General features: G+C 38.3%; 1 protein-coding gene across 1 annotated transcript in view; it reads right to left on the reverse strand.

Moving 5' to 3' along the window:
- Positions 1–11,647, reverse strand: part of LOC118327190 (zeta-sarcoglycan) — a 144,551-nt gene that overhangs the window by 132,305 nt on the left and 599 nt on the right. The window lies entirely within an intron of this gene.

Genomic DNA, 11,647 nt, shown 5'->3' on the forward strand with positions numbered 1-11,647 from the left:
ATGCTGTAGTGTTGTAATTGTCTACTTTGCTATTTTTGTGATCACCTTATTTGCTCTCTTCTTATTTATAACCTGGTCTTTTCCTTTCCAGTATCTTATTTGCTTCTGCAACGATCCAATTTCCCCATGGGGATCATTAGAGTTTCATCTCCTCTAGAAATCATTTAATGCACAATGGAACAGAGAATGAATGAATCTTTTAAGTCTTTGTGGAATACATGCAATCCGTCCACACAACAGGGAATACAAATAATTATCAGACATGAATATCTTTAAGATTAGAATTTGACAAATAGGTGTATCAAATAGAAAATAAAAATTTGATCTGGCTTCAGATTGGCAGATAGTTCTTCCCGGAAATTCAACCAGGGTGGCTTTAGGATGTCGTGTCCATGACGTGGTCTGGCACCGTGATCCGCACGTTCTCAAATCATACCAAGAGCATTTCAGAAGTGAAGCATGACATGTGTTGTTTACTTCTGTGTTTTGTCCTTGAAAGGGATTCTCCACTTAAAATCTCTTCAGATCTGATGCAACTGAATTAATGAATTTTAAGATTGGTGTACCACCTGAACACTTCATTTTGAAAATTAAAACACTTCGGCAAAATATTACAAAAGATAATCTGGCAGCATGCTTTACAAAAAGACTGGCACTAACATGTAAACTGACAGTAGTCTATTTAGTCTAAAATATATGTTCCTTTAATGAAAACTAAGAAATACATTTTCCCACCACTACAAAGTTCTGTAAAAAAGGCTGAAAAAAAGAAGCGGTCTGAATTTAGGGCAAGGGTTTCTCTGACTGAACTACTCAGTTGGGCATTTTAACTTAGGGAGCAGAGTCAGAGTAAGAGCTGAATGCTTTGAACTAAGGGTCACCACGAAGTGGCTATTTGAAGATGAGGTCAGAAGGCCAATACAGAATGAGTGTATCTTTGTGTTCAGACACACCTGGCCATCACTGCAAGCATAATCTATATCAATACAACAGGGTGAATGTAGAGATTGTTCAGCAAAAGATCATCTCATCCAACTTTCTCCTTTAATGTGTGACCACCCTTGGTTGGTTTGCTCCAACACTCTTTTTTTTATTTCTAAAGAAGCAAGCAAACAGTGAATATGTTTTGCATGTATAATAAATAGGGACTTATGCAAACATGTAAATATGTTTTGTAAATGTGAGTAACCATGCAAAGAAGATGCCCACACAACAGGGACAGTGCTGGCAGTGATTTAAGTTTCTTTAAGGCTTCGTGTCTCATGAAACCTCAGTACAGTACATACACACACATAGACGCACCCACACAAGTGAGCATGTCAGCATAAAAGCCACAGCAAACCTCCATATCCCCTAAAGACACTCACACAAACAAATGTTCTATTTGATTGTCTAAATACATACAGTATATAGTTTCTCTTCCAACAGGCATACGCACGCGCACACACATACACACACTAACTCCATTAAGATGAGTGTGTTCATTATTTATCATTGTTTATATCTTTGATAGAGTGCCAGCAGAGATAACAAGGCTAAAACTGCTGACTGATGGATATTTTGCCTTTATACTTATAGACACACTTACACGCAAGATGGAACACTTCTTCCCACACACACACACACACACACACACAGTGAGCTTATAGAGCTGTACAAACAGGCAAAGGGTCAGCTGTTTGTCAGTGTCTGTGTGTGTTCCTTATTTATCATTGTTTGACATATTGCCACTGGAAATAATAGCACTAAAGTGCTGACTGATTCAGATTTAGGTGTCACATATACAGCCAGACACTATTTGGTTGTCTTACACACACACACAAAAACACCCTTGGGTCGATGCATAGAAATACATATCAAAGTGATTTAATGTTAAAGTTCTTGCCTCTCTCAGTGAGTTTAAACTGAAAATGTTGCTGACTCTATAAAAAGACATCTTCATTTTGTGCACACAGAGATTTAAAGTGGTAATCACAGAGAATTCTTTTCCAACCTTTTTTTGTATATTTTGTTTTGGGTGATATACATTCATTGTTGTGGCAGTTTTGGCCTACATTCCCCAGAGATCATCTGTCAGTCAAACGGTGTGGGTGGTGCTGTGATATCTTGTTTAAATTTGGAGTTTGAGTGACACCCTTCTTTGTCTGTTCCATTACTGCTCATGTAATCTCATCACATGCATTTCAAGCTTCAGAGCTCAGAGGACATTCAAGCTTGAAGGTAGACCTTGGAGTTTTCACTGTAAACAATTTGGTTTTGTTCAATGTGTCTCTCCAGAATACATATCCATAAAGCTTTGATGAAACATATGCAAAGCTTTTGATTCAGAACCTGCTTTGTTTATATCTGTCCGGGGGAATCACACATAACTGCAGACATAACTGACACCAACCAGTTAAAATTTGTATTTTTCTAGTATGTATGTGTCTGACACACAATATGGAGACTTGCTCTCGTCAGCCACCGGTTAACGCTTTAATAGTAGAAGAGGCACTGAAATTCTGCATACCATAATCAATAGAATTTTGCAGAGATTCTTATGTTCATGTATTATGTTATTTATAATAATAAATTTACTCCATGCTTACAGTTTTAATAAATAAGCATTTGTAGCTAACATTTGTCCAGTCTCCAACACTATTGAAGGGATGGTGATACTTACAGCCACGTCAGGGTCCGAGTCAGTTGACTCAAATGACAATGGGAAGGGCAAACTGAGCTCAGTGACTTAATGTGTGGAAAAAGGGATATTAAGTGACAATACAATGCTCTTGAGTATCGTCAAGTCTACCATACCCTCTTATTAGAACAAAATCAATTGCCTTATAAGAATAATTAAGTGTCAAGACCCACATGCCCATTCAGCATTAATCTACAGATGTGCAGATGTGTGACATTATTAGTGAGATAATATTTTTCAACTGAAATACAATAGTCAATAGTCAACCCCTGAGAGTAGACATTTAATGCTTAAGACCTCCTTAAGACATCTGTTGTATGTCGAATGACTTGTAGACCCTAACACACTCATCATCCCTTAGGTACCATGTGGATTTGCCTATGATAAGCAAACGCTCATCATTAAGTTGCCAACTTAATGAATAGAGTTTGGTATTGTTGTTACATTTAAAACCTTTAAGCTTTATTACTGAGGGAGAGATCAACTCAATCAATTCACTCACTTACACAAAGGCATATATATATATATATATATATATCACTCAAATATTAAACTTCCCTATTGTCTTTTTTTCTGTGTGTCTGTGTCTGTGTTTGTGTGTGTGTGTGTGTGTGTGTGTGTGTGTGCACTGGCCATTCAAGCGATTAACATCAGGTGTGTCAGCGCTCTAAGTCTGATGGATACGTCACATTAACCGCTCTCTACTGTGTGTGTGTGTGTGTGTAATGCAGGAGGACAGAGTATTTCACGCTGGACTCCCCCATTACCTGAGGTCAGCACTGTTAGTGACAAAGTGAGAAAAATGTGTGTGTGTCAGTGTGTGTGTGTGTGTGTGTGTGTGTGTGAGCGATAAATTACACAGTGCAGGTGTGAACAGCCATAATGACGGTGGCTGGTCTAGACGAGGAGCTGAGGACAGCAGGTTTGGGAGCTCATACTGCCTTGAACAGCACATTTTGCCCTCATACACACACACACACACACCTACACACACACAGACAACACAAGTCTGTAGTAACTGTGACCTACCACATTATGACAGTCATGCCCTTTAACCTTATGCATGCAGTGGTAAGATTCTTGGTTATATGAAATCTGTAGTTATTTCATTCGATTTCATTTTAACACAGACAGTAAGTTATGATTTATAATTTATATGCTGGGTGAACCATTTTATGATACTTATAATACACTTATGATCATTTAAATTACAACAGCTTTTTTTCTGTTACCGCTGCTCTCAAATTAATCACTGACCTCACATTAAGTACACTGCAGAACACATAATTCCCTTTAATGTACAATAAATAACCCTCAGATGTTATCACTTGTTTTACAAAGAATTATAGACCAAATGCAAGATTTTAATTGCATGAGCAAATTAGTTTCCATGTTTTTATTCAATCATGTTATTTTAGGTAGTAATGAAGAGCCATTTGAGTTAAATTCCCTGATAATTTGTGGAGGTCAGACCTCAGGATTTATTATCTTCCTTTGAAGTTCATCCTTAACAATTACAAAAAAGGTTGATGAATTGTGGTTCAGAAAGAAAATGTGACAGTTTAAAACACAAGTGAACAATACATAACAACCATACAACAAAACATCAGCTCACAGACCATAGGGGGCCTGAACTATAAGATGGCAAAGGTGACAGTACCTTGATGAACACTGTACAATCAACAAAGGCCACACTCTGCCTGTCTCTGCCGGACCAGCATCCACTCACTTCCACTCCATGAGGCAGTGAAGCAGACACCTCTCTAAGTCCTTAAGGACCCCAGAGGCAGAGGACAGGAGGGAGAAGCTGAGCGTAGATGATGGGACGCTCTATTTAAACCACACACACCTACACACACACACTTGCTCCCTCTCCCTCCTTTTTCCTATCTGCCTTTTTTCATGCATCATTCACTATCATCCCTGCTCAACTCCCTCACTCCAATCTCTGTTCTCCTCTGTCTAAAACTCTGATCTCTTAGATCAATTTATTTGTAACTTGTAAGAATTGTGTAATTTGTAAGAAACTTAAAACTACACCAGGCAAGGTTTTTTTTTTTAAAAATAAAAAAATACACATACCTCTTCAAAATAAATCACAAGACCAACTGTGACAGCAAAGTGCACTCCATCCGCTAATTGAGATCATGTACCTATCGGCGCATTTGCCTGAAGGAAATGACAAATTCAGATTGTCTGCTAAACAGCAGTGAGTAAATGCTCTACACAGAGAGAGCTGGATCTTTCTCCTCGCTCCCTTTCCTTTAATCTCCTTTGGCATAAAACATCATAATACCTTTGCTCTCAGCTCAGAATTGGTACTTTTCCTCTGTAAGGAAACAGTAAGTAGTAAAAACTGGAATGAATAAAATTACTTTGACTTTGATTTTCAGATTTTTAGAGTGCACCTTAACAACAGTTCATTTTGAATGATAATGATTATGAAATTTACAATGTTGAATTTATGGTGAATTTGCAGTAAAAATAACTGTAAATTGGTATTATCCAATAATTTATATCTACAATACATTGTTTCCTTGGAGTTGATTCAAGGACATCTCTAAGCATTTTGTATTCTTGCGCTGTGGAATACACACATACATGGAATACAATGAGAAAATTACATTTAAAGATAAAACAAATGCAGTCTAAGTCATAAAAAAGGCAAACATTGAAGCGAACATGCAAATTCACCCTAGATGATGAAAAAGCAAGAGGAGTTATGGTTCTCCAAAGAAACAAAGTCTACACAGGTCTATAGGGGCAACTGTAGGTTGCACAGGCTCATAGAGGAGCTGACGTACACACCTCCTAAATCTCAACAAGGTGACCGGAGCGTCAAGCAAGTTCAATCTGACTGAAATATGACAAGCTAAATTGTGAGGTTATCCAATGTTCTTATTCATGAAATTTTAATTGTTCCTATATATCAAAATGTATCTGAATGGCAAAATAATACAAGCAGCAAGATCCTTTCTTGCTCCTTGTATGCTGCTAGGATGCAGAAGGAAAAAAAATGGATTGGTAAATTGAAGAGCAAAAACAAACAAACAAACAAAAAACTGTGAACCACAGTTCTGGTGAAACGGGCCTGTAGTCATGAACACTGACTGTGTCTGTCTCTGTTGCCTCAGTTTTATGAGCTATTCATAAGCAAGATTTGTTTTTGCCAGTTTTATTCCTGTTGTATTTTCCCGTTGAAACATTCCCGTTCCCGTTTTTTATGCAGCCATAACCCCATTTCTAATTAATGTTGGTCATTTTTATTGATTTTCCAATTGTTGTTTTATTGTCTTTAAAGCCCCTGTAACTAAGGACCACAAGAATAAAGTTTTATTTTATGTCCCTGCTGGTTGGCAGCCAATCAGGAATTAAAGATAAAAAAACAGACTTCACACACTGCCAGTAAATGTTTACCATCGTCACCTATTTGTAAGAATGCTTAAAGAAATGACAGACCACTGGCAGTTTTATTGTTATTCTTCTACCATTTGTCACTTTGATGTAGTATTTATAAGTCTGATGTGGTTAAGGGTTGAACATGCACAAAGTTGCTGCACAAAGTTAAACACAAGAATCTTTCTTCCTTGGAGTTTAGATCTCGCTATAAAGACAGATGCTGTTACCATAAGCACTGAGGGAAGTTTGACACCCATATCATGTTAGTGGAGGCAGAGTTTATTGTAGTGCAATTAAAATTCTGAATGTTGATAAATCACATCTGGTTTATGGCTTTAGTGAAAAAGAATGTATGCATGTATTGTAAAATGCAGAGCAGAACACTGCAAACGTTGTTATAAAGAGAATAAACATTTCAGAGTGTGCAGGTACTGAGATGACATACACACATTGCACACTCTAACACACACACACCACACACAAGCACAACACACACACACACACACACCATAGTCTACTCCAGACCAGGAATTAGGCAGGCTGATTGGTGAGTGACAACTGAAATTGAATTTCTCTGCAGTGAAAGCCCAAAGGACTCAAGGGAGGACACACACACACACACACACACACAAATGTGGGTATAGACACACACAACATGGAATAGCACACACACATCAGAATGAACAATTGCTAAATAATTGCTGGCACATACACATATACTCTCTCTCAGTTTGCCTCATTCTCTCTCTCTCTCTCTCGTCGTTTCTCTCTGTCTCTCTCACACACACACACACACACATAAACCCCTATCCCCACAAGTCCCTCCTCTCCAATTTACTGCCAAAGCTGTCTCTTCAAAAGCAAATCTCTTTTTCTCCCCACACCATCACAATGAGAATCGCATCTGGCAACTCCAAACAAAACAAAAAAGTTTGAGAAAGGCCTTCATTATACTGCAGCCATTTAGACGTGATTTGAATGGTGACGATGAAAATGACAATCGTGGAGCAATAGAAGAGGCAACTCCTTAAAAATAATGAAGGGAAACCAAGTTCTGCATTTGTGTTTGTGTGTGTGTGTGACAGATTTTATTTTTAATGTCCTTTGCCTTTACGTTAGACTGATAATAATTATAAGCCTTATGTAGCGTTTCGATATATAACAACACAGACACAGAAAGCACCAGGTTGTTTCTGACGGAAATCTGCTACACACAAGGAATCATCAGAGGTGTAAAGTGGCAAAAAGCAGAGGTGTACAAGAGTGACCTCAGATGAAACAATAGCAGTTAATTGCAGCAGAAAAAAAACAAATGTGCAGCAAATTATGAAAAAAGCCCAGTTGGAGCTGTTAATCATGTGCAATCATGCCCGAAAGATACAGTGAAAGGCAAGAGACAGCCTACCTTTTTGTATTTGGATGTGAATGCTGAATTAGTGGTCTCCTATGAACTTTGGTCAATTAATAGTCAATTAATCATGTCATTCAACATATGGAAACAGGACCTGTGCTCTGTGTCTCCAATATAGTTTGCTGTGTATTGTGCACATCTAAAGTTCTAGATAAAAATATGCTTTTATGTGTTATTTATACTTGTGCTTTCCTGCAACAACAACCTCTGTGGGGACCAGTTCAGACATTTTATGAGCATAATTTTGTATATTGTATTATATACATATTGAATTTAAAGTGTTGATTGGCTGGGTATACTGGGTAATATGGATGCCCATCTCAGTAAACCATCAAGTAATCAGCAAAGCGTTACTATAAATGTCATTTTATATATATGAAAATGTATAAATGAAAATCTTGGGGAGCCAGTTTGAATGAGCCTGACACAGCTATTATGAGACAGAAAGCTGTAGCCGTGGCCTATAGGCTTATGTTTACATTGTATAGCCAAAGCTAATAGCATAATATTGTGAGAACTAGACTAGATTATCAGGCAGCTGAACCAAATGTGTCTGTTATATTATATTATTTTCTACATTTTACATTTTCAAATAAGGTAACGAAAACATAACAATTCCTATTTTCAGGTGATTATACACTAATAAAAACATTGTAATGCATATTATATTCAATTTCTGCCAATAGATCCTCCTAAATGTTATACACAAGAACTTTAAGTTACACCTGTGTTTCATGAGTCAAAATATCTTCTGTGACAAAAGTTTTTCCAGCTTTTACTTCACATTCCTCCCCGGTCACGCATGCCCCTTGTATGCATATAAGAAACTACTGCTTTAAAATATCTTTAAGCAGAAGCACAACAGTTTTCTTCAAACCTCACAGATAATATAATAGACAAATATAGAAGATTTACAGTCACCAAGACCTTGTTAATTCATAAATTAAAATTGGAATTTGTAAAATAAACACATACAGATTATGTTTGTTGCTATCCACTAGGAATGATAATTGCTGATTGATTATGAAGATGTCAGGTTAATTTTATTGGTTAATGCAGTCAAACTAAGTGTCACAAATGTGACATTTTTGATGAAGTAGTGTTGCAGCCATTGTGGAGTCATAATGGGTTAAAAAGTATAAATGATATAATTTTTTTGGTGATAACAGGCTTAACTAATGTTCACCGTGACAAATGTAATAGTACCTAGTACACTATAGAACCTTATAGTGTTGTGCACTGTAATATTAACTTTGAGAACTTGTGAAAGTTACTCTGAGGTATAAAGGGATATTGTTTTTCTCATAAATACTGTACATGGTCTAGCTCATGTTGCCTAGTAACACTGTATACAGGTTCTCTCTATATATACAGTATAAGAAAATCAAAAATGAGGCATATAATGATGGTTCATTTAGGTGTACTTTATGGTTTCTTAGAATAGTGTCTGCCATATTGGGTAATCATTGATGTCAAGCTTCCTTTCCCACATACATTCCTCATCAATACAGTAAGTCACTGTCCCCACAGTGACATGACTTGTGTGAATTTTAACTCATCAAATGCATAGATAAAACAAAACAGCTTCTGAACTGGAATAGTTTATGTGAATGTATTTTTTACGAACTCTTCAACACTCACACGGCTCCTTAAACCCTAGACTTGTCTCTGTCAAGTCATCATCCACTATCTTCGCCTGCATAGGGCAGTGAAATAGACACTTCTCCAGGTCTCTGAGGACCCAAGAGGCGGAGGAGAAGAGGGAGAAGCTGAGTGTGGATGTTCCGACACTATATTTAAACCACATGTAGACAGACACTTACTCAACCTTATCCACCCTCTCCCTTCTTTTTTATATCTATCACTCTTTTCTTCAACCCATCATCCCCACCTCAAGTCCTTCCTCCCTCCAGGCGGCCTTAACAATATAATCATTCTCGATCTGTCTCACTGCTTTTTTTGGTTTTGTTTTGTTTTTCCCTTCTCTGTCAGCCATAGTGATCTTTACTCCACCAGCTACTCTCTTTCAAACTCCACCATTTAGCACTGCTAGGGACTCAACTAATAGCTGGATGGCTAAAAACACAGGATATTAATCTGTATAATATATTCTAAACTTATAAGCCTGACACCTGACAGAAAACAGCCAAATGTGTCGATTGAATTACACTTGTCAGAGGTGGCAAAAATGTATGTCTCTCACACATAGGCTGGGCAAAATGGTAAGAATCTTGCCATGAACACATCTACACGCACCACCTACTGGGAACGGGAAGTCAGCCTTTAATGGCAATCATCATCGGATTTATATGAAAATTTCACATTGTGGTCTACACATAATATGTTAACACATGTAGTGACCACAGCACAACCAGCTTGTTGGGACTGCGAGGGCCTGCTCACCGCTGCCTGAAGCTATGGCAATGTTTTTTTCAGCATCATTGCATCTTCTACAATATTGTGGTCCTTTCCTTGACAGTTTTTCACATATTTGTTTATTTCTCACACTCTCTTATTCCTTTTATTGCAACTAAACTGAACAAATGTGTTTGCAGTGGCAAAAACTAAATTAAATTAAATAAACACAAAAGGAAGCCCTGTAGCTCACCTTTTAGAGCTAGCATCCCATGTACCAAGGCTGAGTCTTTGTTGCAGCAGCCATGGATTCAAAAATGACCTCTGGTCCAAGTTCCTATCGCTGCATTATTATCTGTAAAATTTTCACTTCTGCATGTGAAAACATTTTCAGTGGGTGAAAACCACTTAAAGGGGAACTTCGGCAGGTTCTGTGATACTTCTGTCATGTTGGTTTGTTGTCAAGAGTAAACAACAAACAGTCTGCTCCTCATACACTACAGACACAACTCCACATAAGTCCTTGAAGCCTTTTCTATACCAAAGCTGTCTCCATCTTTCAAATGTATCTTCCAACATTTACCCATGTTTGACCACGGTCTCTTGCATGGAGCTCTTGGTATACAGACTGCAGAGGCCTGTTTAGGTCAGACAACTCCAACATTTATCTCTGCGCGATACACTGATTCGCTGCCATGGCTGCAGCTCGCTGTGCTTGCCCGTATGTTCATACCTGGCAATCCGGTGTCCAAACAGGCAGTCCCAGCGCAGGTCACACAGGACAAAATAAAGGAGAATTCTGCCCACCAGAATATTAAAATGAGAATGTACATTCTCAACAGCTATTTCAGTTTAACCTGTCTTACTTAAGCACGTCTGAGGACATATTAGTGCTAATCTTATTTTTTAATAAAGAAAATTTTTTACCCATGTTCTTTTAATTTTTAAAGGGAACTTCGGCAGATTTCTTTACCCTAGCTCTTGATCAACTAGAGGTCCCCAAGTACCTGTCGATAGGGAAAAAGCATACGACCGAATTCGCGTTCTAGCCAAACTGGAGATCCTGCAGCTAATGGCCAAGAGCTTCCCAGTTAGTTGCTATAACACTTCCTTGGGGGGCATATCCTTAAAGGGGAGTGCCTTTTGCTCCTCTTAACAGACACCAAATGTAATTACAAATGTCTGCTGCAACGATTGATCAGTGCCCTTGCGTTGACAACAACATGCCTTTTCAACTCATACGTTGGTGCAGAAAACCGTACAACAGTACTGTCGCCCTACCTGTTTTTCCAGCCACTCGCTTCACCGAAAGGCCCAGAATAACGATCACGACAGATAATGCCTTCGGCCGACGAAAAAAAGTTTATTTCCCCCCTCAAAAAATGTCCATGTCTTCACACATACTCTCCGATTTTCACACTCCTCAACAATCTCTGCGTTTCCCTCCAACAAGGGTGAAATCCCCACGGAACTCAGGCGCAACACTTTGTAGGTAAACGCAGAGAAGCAAGAGAGTTGGAGATCGGGATGTTTCACAAGGGGAAGAAGCTTGGGAGCTAAGAATAATGTGTGTTGGATCTACTGCGGAAAGAAATGGGTTCGCGTTTTTTTCCCAGTGTGGGAGGGATTACCTTTTCTTTTCGACAGTACTGTTTTTGTACGCGTTTCTGCCACAAGCGTATTGGCAGTTGAAAAAAAGGCATGTTGTTGTCACGTAAGGGCCCTGATCAGGTTGCACAGACATTTCATCTTTTTCCTATCGCACAGCTAACTCGGGGACCTCTAGTGATTAGACTAGGGTA

The sequence above is a fragment of the Morone saxatilis genome, unplaced genomic scaffold, assembly GCF_004916995.1.
Source record: "Morone saxatilis isolate NCDOM2014 unplaced genomic scaffold, NCSU_SB_2.0 Contig17, whole genome shotgun sequence".
NCBI classification, from domain to species: domain Eukaryota; kingdom Metazoa; phylum Chordata; class Actinopteri; family Moronidae; genus Morone; species Morone saxatilis.